This window comes from Magnolia sinica, chromosome 16 (genome assembly GCF_029962835.1).
Source record: "Magnolia sinica isolate HGM2019 chromosome 16, MsV1, whole genome shotgun sequence".
NCBI classification, from domain to species: domain Eukaryota; kingdom Viridiplantae; phylum Streptophyta; class Magnoliopsida; order Magnoliales; family Magnoliaceae; genus Magnolia; species Magnolia sinica.
This window is the reverse complement of record NC_080588.1, coordinates 10000001-10016364: the sequence shown is the minus strand read 5'-3', so window position 1 is coordinate 10016364 and position 16364 is coordinate 10000001. Positions and strand designations below refer to the sequence as shown.

The window sequence follows — 16364 nt, the reverse complement described above, 5'->3', positions numbered from 1 at the left end:
TTCCTTCTTTATCAGCTTGATTTATTGCAATTTGGTTGACAATGTGATCGGATAATGCATTATTCTTGGTAGCAGGAGTTACACTTTGTGGCACATATAGAAATTGCTCTTCCTTAGGCCTCAACACAAAAAGGTAAAACTGGACACAAATAAACAATTAGACAATAATATAAAATAATTAAATCATTGAACCTACAGTTTTGCCTTTGGGCTCTTCATTCTCATGGTGACCATTCTCCAAATTCTGCACGTAAAGAAATCCTAAGATAGAACCATCCTGAGGAGAACCATGAAATAAAGATTTAAACTAATCCAGAACTCATATACACCTTCATTTTTTGGAATTGACAAATGCCCTGACATGTGTTTTACAGGTGTTTTTAACAAGGCCTGCTGCCTTAGAATATCCACGGTCTCCATGTCCAAGAGCTTTTCTTCTAGTCTGTGACAAAAAGTAAACAATGATTTTTCAATTAAAAAAAGGACAATCATGAGAAAGAAACAAGAGAGCGCTAAAATAGTTGTCTTCTTATTATTTCGAAATGGCAGAACCCACTGAAGTTGAAGCTTAATTCTAGCTTAAGTATAAGAAAGTTAATAAAGAAACTACAAGAACATCTGCATGTCAATCTTCAATTGAAGTGTCTTAAGTTCACACCATTATTGTGGTTTGACAATGTGAAACTATTACTTATGTAGTTTGAAATACTCCAAAAATCATCATTAAAGCTGCATTTGGATGCACTATCAAACAGAAGACCAGTAATTAGTTCAATGAAGTGGATTAACCAGATTGCAATTACCATCCTTAGTACTGATATTGAGGACTAGGGCCTAAATTGAAATCATGTTACCATCAAGTTGCACTTGAGAAGTATGCAACTCAGTTTGAAGTCTACTTCCTCATTGTGAATGCTAAGCTTTTCAAAACCTGGACTAGACCAAATGATCAGGGACCATACCCATAATTGGCCACCAAAATGGCTGGATAACTGTAAAGATAGGTCCATTAAGTGATGAACTATTTTCTTACAAAAAAGGCAAATACACTTGTAAAAGCTCAAAACCATGACCTATATTCAAAACCCCGATGCAAAACAAGGACAACTGCATCATTTCCTGATTTCTTGAACCAATGTAAATAACAAAATTACAACATGCAAAAAACATGAAATGTGCGTGCAACCTAACTGGAATGTAAGACCGTTATCTTGGAATAGATTTATAGGAGAATAGTTGAACAATTTTGATTTAAGAGGGATCCATGAGAAATTTACAAAAACATACCTCCTTGAAAACCACACTCCGCAAAGACCGCAAAAATCAACGATAACAGTCACATACCTTGCTCAATAGTAACTAACTGTGTAAAACCAGGTAAAGAAAGAACAGATGATAAAAGGACGAGAGCATAATTTGGTCAGAGAAAAGATTGGAAAACAAATAAAGAAAAGATGCCTAAGGTTTCATATGCATACCTTAATCATTAATTTTATACACACAGTACACAGAGCAAGCATAGCCCAACAAATTCTGCAAGTGCCCCCGCCAGGTTCGAGAATATGCTGTGGCTTCCTGAAAATACACATCAAGTTAATATCCCAATCTGCAAAAGCATAGGAAAGCACCAGACTTATAACAACATCAGCTAGATTAACTGCAACGGCTAAAAGATGATATCATCATCATATCCTTGTCCCAGCTATTTGGGGTCAGCTTTGTGAATCATGTTTCACCAATGACCAACTGCCTACCAGACATCAGCCCCCAGTAAATGGTCTACTGAAGAGATGTTCTTGATTTCATTAGTTGAGAAAAACAGTTTCGAAGGCACCAGATTAGATGGGCTACCAAACACCCAAGAAACAAAGTTGCAAGAATATCCTTTGACAACAAGCACCAATTTAGTTTTCTTTGAAAATAGTATTTCTGTCGTTGATTGCTTCACCACTACCCCAAAAAAGCAAAGATGAATGAAACCATTTTCATACCTAACATCATCCTTCAAACCCACCCAGATTTCCAAAAACCATGAGGTAGCGGAGTCCATCTTTCAACCAGCTTCGATGGAAAAACACTACTGTGAATTGAATTTACCCAACCTTGATGAAGGCTTGAGGCAATACACCTTTAATCTCTGTCTGAAACTAATAAGCATACTTATGATATTTTTTCTCTAGGAAAGCATATAAATGAAGTGACAAAAATATAAATTAAGACCTGCCCAATGTTTACTCCTATCCATGGCTTGAAAAATGGATGACTATAATTCATCTGATCAGTGCAATTTTAGCATGGTAGTCCATGAAATGTGTTCTGGAGTTAATGAACAGTTCAGGTCACTCAATCGGACTGTCCAAGTGAACCGGTGTAACTAGGAGCACTATAACCTCTACATATGCAACTAATTTCATAAAAGAAAAAAGATAAAAAGCCAAGTGCATAGCTAAATATAGCAACTATTTTCAGAAAAGAAAAAAGACAAGTTCTCGAATGCTCTGTTTATGCTTTATGAAATTGGGGAAAAAAAAAAGGTATGGAAATGGTTACGCTCAAGAGCTAGATAGCACAAAATGATGAAATCAAATAACAATATGCATATATAAAATTAACACAGTAACAGCATTTGGGATTTAGACAATCACTTGCAATTTTAATCTCGTGAATGGAGTACGGTCTCAAATGTCAATTTCCCACCACAATACATCTTGTCTCACTACTATCGATCTGACCTTTCTCCCTCTTTCAACTACTTGATTGCCTATGAACCTTCTTGCATGAGAATCTAACGAGAACTAATGTTAGATAAGTAAATAGATAAACTGTTCATTTTCAATAGAACTAAAATGAATGGAAAAAGACAATCCACAAGTTTGGGCCGCGTTTAGCATTTAATCGAGCATGTAAGGTGTCAAAGCATAACATAACCAAATTTTCAAAAAAGGTTGATGAAAACTTCACAGATTCAATCATTTGCACCTCGTTTTATAACCTACAGTCATAGACAAAATCTGGAAAAAAAAAATCGATCTAACAGATGGATGATAGACATATACAGAGAGACAACTTGTAGATCTTCGGGGAGATATTCATGCTTTATGGAGAGATCCATTGAATGCTTGAGATGCAAGTGGCTAAGGCTTCCTTGATGTCCATATCATACATCAGATTGCAGAGATCCTCGTATCTCATCCTTAGACATGTTAAAAGAGAGATAGAGATTAAAAACCCCTAAGAGACAGACACACACAGAGAGAGAGAGAGAGAGAGAGAGAGAGAGAGAGAAACCCTGGAGGAGTAGAGGTGGATTGAGAAAGGGGAAACGAAGAGAGATGGTCGATTGAGAGAGGGAAAAGGGGAAATATAGAGAGAGAGGGTCGATTGAGAAAGGGATGGTAGAGGTGGAGATGACGATGGCCGTCGCTGCATGTAAAGGGAGAGAGAGAGAGAGAGAGAGAGAGAGAGAGAGAGAGAGAGAGTAGGGATGGAGAGAGAGTTAGAGAGAGAGCGTCGGGAGGGGAGAAAAAAGGGTTAGGTCTTTTGGTACGTACGGTATTTATACTCGATTACGGACCGACGCCCCATTTTAATTAGCGCCGGTAAACCAGCCACACACATCGTCGGCTAAGCCGGCTTTTGTTGTAGTGTCACACAGACCTGGATGAAGGGAAAACACAAATATCAGCTTGATCCGTAACTTCTAACTTTCAAGAAGTTTTTAATGGTGGGCGTTCAATCCCCATTGTGTGATCCACTTGAGCCTTGGATCTGCCTCATTTTTAGGTTCATAGTCTAATATGATCTAGAAAAATAGAGGTGAGCGTGGATAAAAGCCATACATCATGGTGGGCCTCCAAGAGCCCTCTCTAGGTTGAAGAGAACTATAATGGTTTTCATTTTTGTGGTGGGAGAGAACATTAAACAATAGAGATGCATTAAATGAAGAGAGAGAGAGAATAGGAAGTTGATTCTTTCTAAAGAAATTTGAATGACTAAAACGTTATGCGCATGTGAGGTATTTGGACGAAGTGTCACAAATATAAGAAATCCGATCTATTAATTAGGTAAGGTCCCTTATAATCAGGTGAAGACAATTTTTTATTTTATTTTTCGTGATCAATAATATATTATTTTTCTGTAAAAATATAAATATAAATAGGACATTAAATATCCATTCCAATGGTTCATATTCAACTTACATGTGCGGTTGCAATGGTGAGAAATATTTACTAAGTTTTAGTAGATAAAATTTAATTATTAGACTCTATTTGACAAACGAACTGCATCTTTGACACTTAATTTCCATGACACTCACGTAAGACTTGATCTCACACATCTTCATGCATCTTTGACACTTAATTTCCATGACACTCACGTAAGACTTGATCTCACACATCTTCATGTGGTGCATTACGTTGAATTGAAAGAGAAATTTAAGCTATTTAATATACAGCTAGTTGGACCAATTTGAATTGTCGAACTAGTTGCATGTGAGCATTACTCATATGTATGTGTGTGTGTGCGTGCGTGTATGTGTGTGTGTATAGAGAGAGAGAGAGAGAGAGAGAGAGAGAGAGAGAGAGAGAGAGAGAGAGAGAGAGATTTGAAGTTGGGAAGATGTGTGCGAGTGAGACAGATTATGATGCAGTCCATGTAGGACTTGCTTACATGAAGGCTCATGGATGGCTGGAGTCTTTGACATTTAATGATCGGATTAGTTAAAAGTTATAATTAAGATTAGTTGGAGTGTTGTTTGATTGAAATTTAATCAAATTCATTTATTGGAGTTGGAAGCTAGAGAGTCGTCGTAAATGTTTGGGTGGATGGTCGTCAATCTGTCAATCCCTACACACCTTAAGTTGGTATTAGAGTAAGGATTTCGACAAAAATACCATTGTAGCTGCTCAATCTCTGCATGAATCCTCATGTAATAAGTACCATTTCTACGGGTGTTAGCCACTGTGAACATGTGCAAAGAGTAGAAGTACGGGGCACTACAAGAAAATAGGCATTTAGCCTCGGTTCAAAATTATGGATAAAAAGGTTAAAAATTGCGGCTAAAGCCTTTAGCCTTAATTTTACCTAAATTATCCAAACTGAGGTTGGAACCACAATGGCTAAATGCTATAACCTCGGTTTTAACAACTAAAGCTAAAACGACTTTTATTGTCTCGGATCTTCAAGTGAAGCTAAAAGAACATTTTTAGCTTTAATTGTCATGAAATGAGGCTAAATCAAAATTTTAACTTCCATTGTTTCCAACTGAGATTAAATCCAAATTTTAGCCTCAGTTGCCTCACTACAAGAAACAACACTTTTACCAACGAAATTTTTGCTGACGAAAAAAATTTCGTTGGTAAAAGTACGTTTTTACTGACGAAATTTTGTTCTCGTCGGTAGAACTCCACTTTTACCGACGAAAATTTTTCATCGGTAATAATATTTTTACCGATGAAAATTTTTGTCGGTAAAAGTATTTTAATTTTTAAGATAGAAAATTTTCGCGCTATTTTGAAAATTTCGCGGTAAGACTTTTACCGACGAAAATATTCGTCGGTAAAAAGCACAAAACCACTTTTACCGACAAAAATTTTCGTTGGTAAAAGTATTATATTTTTCACTTAAAATTTTTTGAAACAAACGTAGAGGAGACTTTTACCTATGAAAATATTCGTAGGTAAAAAATGTGGATGTGACTTTTATCGACGAAAATTTTTGTTGGTAAAAGTGTTATATTTTATATTGTTCACTTACAAATATAGTAGCAAAAACGTAGAGGAGACTTTTACTTACAAAAAGATTCGTAGGTAACAAATGTGGATCGGAAAAGTTTCGTTGGTAAAAGTCTTATATTTTTCACTTATAAAGTATTGGTAAAAACGTAGTGGAGACTTTTACCTACGAAAATATTCGTAGGTAAAAAACGTGGATGGGACTTATACTGATGAAATATTTCGTAGGTAAAAGTCTCTCTCTCTCTCTCTCTCTCTCTCTCTCTCTCTCTCTCTCTTACCAGCACAATACTCCTGATATACACCTGTTGCAATATATTCTTCCTGATATACACCTGTTATATAATATATTTCATCATATTCACATTCATATCCATCTAAACCCAAACTACGTAAATCCATCCAAACCTAAACTACATTCATCCAAACATAACTTACATCCATCTAAACACAATCTTATCCACATCACATTCATCCATGCATAAATACATAAAAGTTTAACATCATAAATAAAATACAAAAAATTATTCATAGCCATTTCCTGGTGGGGCTCACAAAATTCAGTGTGGTGAACACATCGCTGACTGTGCACACACACCTAGATCCTTACTCATGCCTTCATGGTAGATTCAAAATAGTTTCAATACAAGGTCACGAGTTCAAGTACCCATTGTGGCCGTAAGCGACTCTGGTGTATGAGTGCGTGTTAAAAGAAAAGGAAAGAAAGAAAATGCTGATTTATCTTTTGGGTTGAGCCTAATGGTACTTGGTGATTTCTCATCAGGTAGAAATTATTATTAGTTATTTTTAGAAAGGTAAGATTAGGCCACTTATAATTATATTAACATGATAAAATGTTGTACGTATATTTGAGCAGACACCACAAAATAAACAATCCTATGGAAAAAAAATAAATGAAAAGAGAGAGAACATATGAGAGGTGATCCTTATCTCCTTTGATGGATTTAAGCTGCATGTGCCCTACCCAACTTCTTATAAGGAGAAGTTATATGGGTCTTGGAAAAATGTTGGTGACAAATCCACCTTGTCTATTAATATTATCATATTGTGTTAGGACATGACTCTAAAAATGAGATCAATCCAAATCTCAAATAATTTATGGTATAAGAGATAAATAGTGGAGATGGAAATAGATGCATTGTGATGCTTGAGTTTAAGTATGCTTGCCAACAAAGCAAGATTTTCTGGTTTGTTGCCATGTGATTGGGCTACATTATTACATCAATCGGGTTTAGGTTCGGGATCAGGTTTAAGTTTGGGTTTCCAAGTTTAGGTTTAGGTTTAAGTTAGGGAGTTGAGATTAGGATTAGGTGCAGGTTTAGGTTAAGGGATTTGAGAATACATTTAGGTTTTAGATTTAGGTTTAGGTTTTAGGTTTTAGGTTTAGGTTTTAGGTTTAGGTTTAGGTTAGGTTATAGATTATAGGTTATACGTTAAGCTTTAGGTTAAAGGTTTTGGTTTAGGTTAAGGTTATAGGTTTAGGTTTAGGTTACGGTTTAAGTTTAAGTTATAGGTTTAGGTTAAAGTTTAGGTTGTAGGTTATAGGTTATAGGTTATAGCTTTAGGGAATTGGGAATAGGTTAAGGTTTAGGTTTAGGAAACCGGGTTCGGGTTCGGGATCGGGTTTAGGTTTGGGTTTTCAAGTTTAGGTTTAGGTTTAGGTTAGGGAGTTGAGATTATGATTAGGTGTAGGTTTAGGTTTAGGGATTTGAGAATACATTTATGTTTTAGGTTTAGGTTCAGGTTATAGGTTATAAGTTTACGTGATAGGTTATAGGTTATAGGTTAAGGTTTAGGTCATAGGTTTTGGTTTAGGTTAAGGTTATAAGATTAGATATAGGTTAAGGTTAAGGTTTAGGTTATAGGTTGAGGTTAAGGTTTAGGTTTAAGCTATAACACTACGCCAAAACTGCGAAAAAAGGACGGTCCAAAATCGTCTCAAATGACCAAAAAGGACGGTCATGGACTGTCGCAAGGGCCGTCAAATTTTGACGTGTCGTATTACTTAAAGGACGGTCGAAAACCGTCATTTTTACTGACGAAAAAAGGACGGTCATGGACCGTCCTAAAAAAGGACGGTCGTGAACCATCCTTAAAAAGGACGGTCTCGGATGGTCTCTTATGAGCCTTTAAAGGACGGCCATCAACCGTCCTTAAAAAAGACTGTCGTCGGCCGTCTCTAATAGGCCTTTAAAGGACGGCCATAGACCGTCCTTTAAAAGGATGGTCATGGACCGTCCTTAAAAAGGACTGTCATAGACCATCTCTTATAGCCCTTTAAAGGACGGCCATAGACCGTCCTTTAAAAGGACGGCCATGGACCGTCCTTTAAAAGGACGGCCATGGACCGTCCTTAAAAAGGACTGTCATGGACTGTCTCTTATGGGCCTTTAAAGGACGGCCATAGACCGTCCTTTTTATGAGGGTCAATATACACCTGTTACAATATATTTCATCGTATTCTTCCTAATATACACCTGTTATATAATATATTTCATCATATTCACATTCACATCCATCTAAACAACCCAAACTACGTAAATCCAACATAAACTACATTCATCCAAGCATAAACTACATCCATCCAAATACATGCAATCTTATCTACATTACATTCATCCACACATAAATACATATAAGTTTAACATCATAAATAAAAAAAGAAAAAAATCAGCAACAATTTTCTTTTTGTGTCTTTCACCTGAAAAAAAAATATTAAACCAATAAAACATTATAATTCAGAATCATGAAGAATTGCATAAACTTCTTCCAAAAAAGTGGGCACTTTTTAAAAATAAAACTGATCATTAAAATAGGTTTAGGTTTAGGTTTTAGGTTTTAGGTTAGGTTTAGGTTTAGGATTAGGTTTTAGGTTATAAGTTTAGGTTATAGGTTATAGGTTACGGTTTAGGTTATAGGTTTTGGTTTAGGTTTAGGTTAAGGTTTAGGCTTAGGTTATAGGTTTAAGTTAAGGTTTAGGTTTTAGTTATAAGTTATAGCATATAGGTTATAGCTTTAGGGAATTGAGAATAGGTTAAGGTTAAGGTTTAGGTTTAGGAAATCGGGTCCGAGTTTGGGATCAGGTTTAGGTTTGGGTTATCAAGTTTAGGTTAGGGAGTTGAGATTAGGATTAGGTGTACGTTTAGGTTCAAGGATTTGAGAATACATTTCGATTTTAGGTTTAGGTTTAGGTTTTAGGCTTATGTTTAAGTTATAGGTTTAGGTTATAAGTGCAGGTAATAGGTTTAGGTTTATGTTAGGTTATAGGTTAAGGTTTAGGTTTAGGAAATCGGGTTCGGGTTCGAGATCGGGTTTAGGTTTGGGTTTCCAAGTTTAGGTTTAGGTTTATGTTAGGGAGTTGAGATTAGGATTAAGTGTAGGTTTAGGTTTAGGGATTTGAGAATACATTTCGATTTTAGGTTTAGGTTTAGGTTTTAGGCTTATGTTTAGGTTATAGGTTTAGGTTATAGGTTTAGGTTTAGGTTAGGTTATAGGTTCAGGTTTAGGTTTAGGAAATCGGGTTCGGGTTCGGGATCGGGTTTAGGTTTGGGGTTTCAAGTTTAGGTTTAGGTTTAAGTTAGAGAGTTGAGATTAAGATTAGGTGCAGGTTTAGGTTTAGGGATTTGAGAATACATTTAGGTTTTAGGTTTAGGTTTAGGTTATAGGTTATAGGTTTAGGTTTAGGTTTAGGTTTAGGTTAAGCTTTAGGTTTTGGGAATTGAGAATATGTTAATGTTTAGGTTTAGGAAATTGGGTACGGGTTCAGGATCGAGTTTAGGTTTGGGTTTAGGTTTAGGTTTAGGTTAAGGAGTTGAGATTAGGATTAGGTGTAGGTTTAGATTTAGGGATTTGAGAATACATTTAGGTTTTAGGTTTAGGTTATAGGTTATTGGTTTAGGTTAAAGTTTAAGTTTAGGTTTAGGTTTAGGGAATTGGGAATAGGTTAAGGTTTAGGTTTAGGAAATCGAGTTCAAGTTCGGGATTGGGTTTAGGTTTGGATTTTCAAGTTTAGGTTAGGGAGTTGAGATTAGGATTAGGTGTAGGTTTAGGTTTAGGGATTTGAGAATATATTAGGTTTTAGGTTTAGGTTTATGTTTAGGTATAGCTTATAAGCTATAGGTATAGGGAATTGAGAATAGGTTAAGGTTTAGGTTTAGGAAATCGGCTTCGGGTTCGAGATCGGGTTTAGGTTTGGGTTTTCAAGTTTAGGTTTAGGCTAGGGAGTTGAGATTAGGATTAGGTGTAGGTTTAGGTTTAGGGATTTGAGAATACATTTAGGTGTTAGGTTTAGGTTTAGGTTATAGGTTACAGGTTTAGGTTTAGGTTTAGGTTAAGGTTATAGGTTGTAGGTTTAGGTTTAGGTTTAGGTTTAGGTTTAGGTTATAAGCTATAGGTTTAGGGAATTGAGAATAGGTTAAGGTTTAGGATTAGGAAATCGGGTTCGAGTTCGAGATCGGGTTTTGGTTTGGGTTTTCAAGTTTAAGTTTAGGTTTAGGTTAGGGAGTTAAGATTAGGATTAGGTGTTGGTTTAGGTTTAGGGATTTGAGAATACATTTAGGTTTATGTTTAAGAAATCAGGTTCGGGTTCGGGATCGGGTTTAGGTTTGGGTTTTCAAGTTTATGTTTAGGTTTAGGTTAGGGATTTGAGATTAGGATTAGGTGTAGGTTTAGGTTTAGGGATTTGAGAATACATTTAGGTTTTAGGTTTATGTTTAGGTTATAGGTTATAGGTTTAGGTTTAGGTTTAGGAAATCGGGTTCGGGTTCGGGATCGGGTTTAGGTTTGGATTTTCAAGTTTAAGTTTAGGTTTAGGTTAGGGAGGTGAGATTAGGATTAGGTGTAGGTTTAGGTTTAGGGATTTGAGAATACATTTAGGTTTTCGGTTTAGGTTTAGGTTATAGGTTACAGGTTTAAGTTCAGGTTTAGGTTAAGGTTATAGGTTATAGGTTTAGGTTTAGGTTTAGGTTTAGGTTATAAGATATAGGTTTAGGGAATTGAGAATAGGTTAATGTTTAGGTTTAGGAAATCGGGATCAGGTTCGGGATCGGGTTTAGATTTAGGTTAAGGAGTTGAGATTAGGATTAGGTGTAGGTTTAGGTTTAAGGATTTGAGAATAAACTTAGGTTATAGGTTTAGGTTTAGGTTTAGGTTATAGGTTATAGGTTTAGGTTTAGGTTTAGGAAATCGGGTTCGGGTTCGGGATCGGGTTTAGGTTTGGATTTTCAAGTTTAAGTTTAGGTTTAGGTTAGGGAGGTGAGATTAGGATTAGGTGTAGGTTTAGGTTTAGGGATTTGAGAATACATTTAGGTTTTAGGTTTAGGTTTAGGTTATAGGTTACAGGTTTAAGTTCAGGTTTAGGTTAAGGTTATAGGTTATAGGTTTAGGTTTAGGTTTAGGTTTAGGTTATAAGATATAGGTTTAGGGAATTGAGAATAGGTTAATGTTTAGGTTTAGGAAATCGGGATCAGGTTCGGGATCGGGTTTAGATTTAGGTTAAGGAGTTGAGATTAGGATTAGGTGTAGGTTTAGGTTTAAGGATTTGAGAATAAACTTAGGTTATAGGTTTAGGTTATAGATTTAGGTTTTGGTTAGGTTATAGGTTAAGGTTTAGGGAATTGAGAATAGGTTGAGGTTTAGGTTTAGGAAATCGGGTTCGGGTTCAGGATTAGGTTTAGGTTTGGGTTTTCAAGTTTAGGTTTTAGGTTTAGGTTAGGGAGTCGAGATTAGGATTAGGTGTAGGTTTAGGTTTAGGGATTTGAGAATACATTTAGGTTTTAGGTTTAGGTTTAGGTTTTAGGTTACAGGTTTAGGTTTAGGTTTAGGTTTAGGTTAAGGTTTAGGTTTAGGCTTAGGTTTAGGTTATAAGATATAGGTTAGGGAATTGAGAAAAGGTTAAGGTTTAAGTTTAAGAAATCGGGTTCGCGTTCGGGATCGGGTTTAGGTTTGGGTTTTCAAGTTTAAGTTTAGGTTTAGGTTAGGGAGTTGAGATTAAGATTAGGTGTAGGTTTAGGTTTAAAGATTTGAGAATACATTTAGGTTTTAGGTTTAGGTTTAGGTTATAGGTTACAGGTTTAGGTTTAGGTTTAGGTTAAAGTTATAGGTTTAGGTTTAGGTTAAGGTTTAGGTTTACGTTTAGGTTTAGGTTATAAGATATATGTTTAGGGAATTGAGAATAGGTTAATGTTTAGGTTTAGAAAATCGGGTTCGGGTTGGGGATCGGGTTTAGGTTTAGGTTAGGGAGTTGAGATTAGGATTAGGTGTAGGATTAGGTTTAAGGATTTGAAAATACACTTAGGTTTTAGGTTTAAGTTTAGCTTATAGATTTAGGTATAGGTTAGGTTATAGGTTAAGGTTTAGATTTAGGAAATCGGGTTCAGGTTCCGGATCGGGTTTAGGTTTGGGTTATCAAGTTTAGGTTTAGGTTTAAGTTAGGGAGTTGAGATTAGGATTAGGTGTAGGTTTAGGTTTAGGGATTTGAGAATACATTTAGGTTTTAGGTTTATGTTTAGGTTATAAGTTATAGGTTTAGGTTTAGGTTTAGGTATAGGTTTAGGTTTCGGTTTAGGTTATAAGCTATAGGTTTAGGGAATTGAGAACAGGTTAAAGTTTAGGTTTAGGAAAACGGGTTCGGGATCGTGTTTAGGTTTTGGTTTTCAAGTTTAGGTTTAGGTTTAGGTTAGGGAGTTGAGATTAGGATTAGGTGTAGGTTTAAGTTATAGATTTAGGTTTAGGTTAGGTTATAGGTTAAGGTTTAGGGAATTGAGAATAGGTTGAGGTTTAGGTTTAGGAAATCGGGTTCGGGTTCAGGATCAGGTTTAGGTTTGGGTTTTCAAGTTTAGGTTTAGGTTTAGGTTAGGGATTTGAGATTAGAATTAGGTGTAGGTTTAGGTTTCGGGATTTGAGAATACATTTAGGTTTTAGGTTTATATTTATGTTATAGGTTATAGGTTTAGGTTTAGGTTTAGGTATAGGTATAGGTTTAGGTTATAAGCTATAGGTTTAGGGAATTGAGAATAGGTTAAGGTTTAGGTTTAGGAAATCAGGTTCGGGTTCGGGATCGGGTTTAGGTTTGGGTTTTCAAGTTTAGGTTTAGGTTTAGGTTAGGGAGTTGAGATTAGGATTAGGTGTAGGTTTAGGTTTAGGGATTTGAGAATACATTTAGGTTTTGGGTTTAGGTTTAGGTTATAGGTCATAGGTTTAAGTTTAGGTTTAGGTTAAGGTTATAGGTTATAGGTTTAGGTTTAGGTTTAGGTTTAGGTTATAAGATATTGGTTTAGGGAATTGAGAATAGGTTAATGTTTAGGTTTAGGAAATCGGGATCCAGTTCGGGATCAGGTTTAGGTTTAGGTTAAGGAGTTGAGATTAGGATTAGGTGTAGGTTTTGGTTTAAGGATTTGAGAATAAACTTAGGTTATAGGTTTAGGTTTAGGTTATAGATTTAAGTTTAGGTTAGGTTATAGCACTACCAAAAAATCGAGTAATGGCTATGGAAGTTGAAAGCTTTTAGCTATGGATTAAATCCGTAGCAAAATAGCTACGGATTTCCGTAGCTATAGCCTAGGTTCTCTGTAGCTAAAATGTACTTCTCAACCTATAACCTATATGGTGCTTAGAGGGATCCATGAGGTCCACTGGAATATATGTATTTGATCTAAGCCGTCCAAAAATTCAGATATGTAATTTTGTTGCATGAGTCCAAAAATTATATGGATTGAATATCTAGGTGGACCACACCATAAGAAATAATATAAATTTAATGTTTACTGTTAATTTGTTGTGTGGTCACCTTAAAGATTTGATCTAAATGAATTTTGTATCATCCTTAAAATAATAATTTAAATTTATTGGATGGAGTGGATATATGAAATACATCACAGTGGGCCCCACGTAACTAAAATCCTAAAACAGCTCAGGGCCGTCCATCACGCGCCCGTCGAAAACTCCCTCTCCCTCCAAAAACACAACCCACCGCCATTATCTCTCGCCCTCTAAAACAGAAACCCACTCTCCATCTCCGTCTCCATCTCTCTCTCTCTCTCTCTCTCTCTCTCTCTCTCTCGCACTCAGTCTCTCTCGTTCCCTTGCCCTCTCTTCATCTCCCGATCTCCCTCACCCTCTCGCACAGTCTCAAGGCCGCATTCCGCATCTCCCGAAACCTATTTCGCTGCATGAAGTAGAAGAAGAAGAAGCATCGTACGGTGAGTATATTTCTTTTTCCCTCTTTATCTCTTTCTCAAATCTTTCAGAGGTTTAATCCGCATTCCCCTCTCTCTGTTTCTGAAATGTAAGGGCCGTTTGGCCGGTCGGATTGGAAGGGATTGGATGTTATTGGAAGGGATTGGAAGGATTTGCCCCTTCTGTTTCTGAAATCTAAGGGCCGTTTGGCCGGTCGGATTGGAAGGGTTTGGATGTTATTGGAAGGGATTGGAAGTTAAATCCTGGGATTGGTCGGGCATGCCAAACAGAGTCGGTGATCAACAGCCAATGCCTGAGACCCGTTTAGCTCGAGGCATTGGAAGGGATGGTAAGGTTTAATCCCAGTATTGGCCGAGTGTGCCAAACAGACTGGATATATCAATCCAGGGATATAGCAATCCCATGTATCTGAAGACAATCCACTGACAACACCATCAATACCTAGAAATCCAGGCCATCCACCATAATACCTTTCAATCCCTTTCAATCCACCCAACTAAACGGGGGAACGGACTGGCTACTCCCCCTGACACCAACCAATGGCTGGTGGTCGGTGCTCTGTGGGCCCCACCATGATGTATGTGTTTCATCCATGCCGTCCATCTATTTTTACTGATAATTGTAATATTTGAGACCAAAAATGAGATATATCCAAATCTCAAGTGGACCACATTACAGGAAACAATGTTGAATGAGCGTCGACCATTAAAAAAATTTTGGTGGCCATAAAAGTTTTGGATCAAGCTGATTTTTGTGTTTTCCCTTCATCTAGGTCTGTCTGACCAAATCAACAGATTGGATGTCAAATAAACAGTACAGTGGGCCCTAGGAGGATTTTAATGGTGGATATCCAATTAGTATTGTTTTCATGGGGTGTGGACCACCTGATATTTATATCCTTCTAATTTTTTCGATAATACCATAGAATGATCTTTAAAAATGGATAAACGGAATGGATGAAAAACATACATCATGGTAGGTCCCACAGAGCACAGACCACCAGCCACGGGGCTGGTGGCAGGGGGAGTAGTCAATTCGTTCCCGCCAAACGGGCCCAAAAAATGCTTTGTGGGCTCCACCATAATATGTGTATGCAGGTCATTCATTTTTTCAACTTCATTTTAGGGCCAAATTTCAGGTGGACCACACCATAGGAAACTGTAGTGATTGAATGCCCACCATTAGGGCCTGTTTGGCCGGGCAGATTGGATGGATTTGGATGGTATTAGAGTAGATTGTACAAATTTCAAGGTAATGATAGTTGCGTCAATAGATTGGTGCAAGATCTATGGGATTGCTATTTCTGGTCTGTTTGGGACGCCTGGCCAATCCCGGGATTAAACTTTCCAATCCCTTTTAATCCCTTGAACCAAACACGTCCCAAGCAATTTTAAGGGCCTATTTGGCCGGCTGGATTACATAGGCTTAGATGGGATGGAATTGCATCTGGTCCTGTGCCAATTCCACTCCACGTTTGGGAAGAGTGTAAAAGCTTGGAAGTAGGCTAGATGGAATCGTATCGGGTCCCGTGCTAATATCACTCAATGTTAGCAAGTTGTGTAGGTCCCACCATGATGTGTGGGCCATATCCACACCGTCCACCCATTTTTCGAGATCATTTTAGAGCATGGGCCAAAAAATCAAGTAGATCTAAATCTCAAGTGGACCCCACCATAGAAAGCAATGGGGATTGAATACTTACCATTGAAAACTTCTTTGGGCCACATAAGTTTTGGATCTGCCTCATTTTTAAGCCCATGCCACAAAATGAGGTTACAAAACAAATGAACGGTTCAGATATAACACATGTATGTTATTGTCAATCGTTTCAAATGATAGTGGGTATCTCCTTTCAATGTACCACCGTATTGCAAACAAAAAAGGGAATTAAGCTTATCCCATGGTATCAGGGAACAGTCCCTGCCATGGGTAATAATGATGTTTTTTTAATCCCATCCCACCTAATACCGTGGGATCGGTCCGGCCAAACAGGCCCTAAAGGGATTAGGGTGGATTGGATGGGATTTAAAGGTAATGATGGTGATGTCAGTGGATTGTCTTAAGATCCTGAAAGGAATTCCAGAATTATTTTTTTTTGGGTTTGTCAGATTGTGACATCAATTTGAATTTGTTTTTTTATATTTTTATTTCTTTTATGTTACTGGCATAGGCATTCATATATATATTGAGAAATATGATTGAAGTGTTAGACTAGCATGTGCATTTACACCATTTTTTTAAATGTTGGTGACTCATCCACCACACGTGTCATAAAACATGTTAATCCACCGCATTGCATTCATCAGGAATCAAGCTTGGGGGTAAACATTTTTGGCTTTTATTCAAAAAATCAGGCTGTTTTAACTCCTAGTCTGGCCACTTATAAAATTATACCTAAAAATTGTAAATATACAT

At 36.9% G+C, this 16364-nt stretch overlaps 1 long non-coding RNA gene across 1 annotated transcript; it reads right to left on the bottom strand.

The window, feature by feature from the left end:
* Positions 1–150: 150 nt before the first annotated feature.
* LOC131229115 (uncharacterized) lies at positions 151–3619 on the bottom strand. Its single transcript, XR_009163181.1, has 2 exons — positions 3068–3619; positions 151–442 (listed from the first exon to the last, which is right to left on the bottom strand). It is a non-coding gene; the product is annotated as an uncharacterized LOC131229115 (long non-coding RNA).
* Between the last annotated feature and the right edge of the window lie 12745 nt (positions 3620–16364).